Genomic DNA, 2104 nt, shown 5'->3' with positions numbered 1-2104 from the left:
CCAGGAGTGCGGCCCATGCCTCTGGAGTCCTTGGGTGGAGGGAGGTGCGAGGGCATCCCCGGCCAGACCCTGGATGGTGGCTCAGGGCAGGTGCATCTGTCCTCGCCGTCCTGCCCTTCCTCCTCCTGGGCCATCCTGGATGGCCTTCTGCCATCCTGGACCCTGTCCACCTCCTCGTCCACCAATTGTGACTGTTCCCAGGAGCAGGGGGAGCAGGAGGGCTCTCAGGAGGGGCTTCCCGGATCCGGTGCCCCGGAGGAGACTGGGACGGTTAGCTCCAGGACGTTGTCACCTGAGCACTGGGACCGAGGACGGCGTCCACGTCCCTGGGCATGAGCGCTCCCCGACTGCCTCACCCTGCTCTCTCCCTTCTGGCGTGAAACACCGTGCCAGAGGTGGCGGGCTGAGTGCCCGGACGAGCACTGCTAGGTGATGGGTGCCCCTGCGGGCTGGGATGGGTGCTGCCTGCTGTGGTCCCAGACAGGGGTGCCCGTCCCCCTTCTCTCCGGGGGACGTGCCCTGGACCTCCGTGTCGGCACGTTCTCCCCAGGGCTGCTGGTCCTCAGGCCAGACACCGGCCGGTCTGAGGGGGACGCGCACTGCCTCCGTAGGGTTTCCTTGGCCAGAGGCCTTCCCGGGGAGCTCCCGCATCGCTGACACGGGCTCCCCGCGTGGCCTGTCCGCCGCCGGCCCCCCGCACCCCCCTCCCCATCCACCTGGCATGCTTTCGGTCTGTGTCGTTGTGGGACCCGGTGCCTTGGAGCCTGGGGGGCACCAGAGGCCGGGGAGAGCTTTCTCTGGCCTTGGGTTGTGAGCGATGGGTATGCCGTGTGGGGTGTGTCTTCCAGCTGTGTGCCTCGCCCTGGTGTGTGTGCAGGCCCCGGGAGGAAGCTGCCGGGTCGCATCTGGGGTCAGGCTGTGGTGTCCCGGCGGGAACAGGGGTCACGGCCCCGACCTTGGACCCCTCTGCACTCAAGGGGCCTCCGTGATCCCATCTCCTCTAGAACCCTTCGGGGTTTTCGGTATGGCAGGGGGCAAGTTCCATGTCCAAGACGCCCAGGACAAAACCCAGTCCCCTTTGAAAAGAGGTGGGCAGACACCCGGGCACCTCCAGAGTGATCCCCCTCCCAGAAACGTCCAGAACAGGGGAAGGAAGGGAGAGAGAAATCAGCTGAGGTGTGGCGAGGGGCCGGACTGGGGGAGCAATGGGCAGGGAGGGCTTGGGCTCAGGGTCCCCTTCGGGGAAGGAGTTGTTCCACAGCGATGTTCTGGGCTGTTGGGGGCGGTGGGGGGGGGGCGGGGGGGGCGGCGCCGCCGGGGACGGACTTAGGGTTGAGCACGGGTTCCACGGAAAAACGATGCATTTTATTTAAAAGAGATAGGCGAGAGCGTCGAGGGCATGCAAAGCTAGGATGATGGTGAGACCGAAGCAGAGAGAAAGAACCCAGGCGGAGGGGATGAACCGTGGCGGCGGGCCAGCGGGGTCGGGGCATGGAACGGAGGGTACCCGTCCAGGGAGCTCTCCCCGCAGGGCGGGGGCCTCTGGATGGGGCTCTGGGAGCCCCGCAGGAGCAGGTGTAGGGGCAGGTGTTGGGACAGGGGCCGGCACAGGAGCTGGGCCTGGTGCAAGAGCTGGGACCGGGGCAGGAGCAGGAGCAAGGGGACGGAAAGGGTCAGCAGGAGCGGCCGCTGCAGCATGCAGGGCTGGAGCTGGGTCAGGGCCAGGAAGAGGAGTGCAGGCAGGGCCAGGGGAAAGGGCAGGAGCAAGGGGCAGGAGCTGGGTGTGGGGCTGGAACAGGTGTCCGGTGGGAACAGGGAGAGGCAGGGGAAGAGACAGTGGCCCTGTGAGGGGCAAAGGGAGGGGCAGCGGTCCTGGCCGAGGCCGGGGAAGCGGCAGGGCCTGGGTGTGGAGCAGCAAGAGGGACCCAGGCAGGAGCAGGAGAAGGGGCAGGAGCAGGGGCAGGACCTGGGTCTCGGGCAGGAGCAGGGGCCCAGGCAGGGAGAGGCGAAGACAGAGGGGCCCTGAGAGGGGCAAGGGAAGGGCCAGTGGTCCTTGGAGGGGCAGGGGAAGGGGGTGGGCAAGCGGCAGGGGTAGGGGCAGGAG

This window comes from Meles meles, unplaced genomic scaffold, assembly GCF_922984935.1.
Source record: "Meles meles unplaced genomic scaffold, mMelMel3.1 paternal haplotype, whole genome shotgun sequence".
In the NCBI taxonomy this organism is placed as follows: Eukaryota; Metazoa; Chordata; class Mammalia; order Carnivora; family Mustelidae; genus Meles; species Meles meles.
This window is presented reverse-complemented; position numbering follows the sequence as displayed.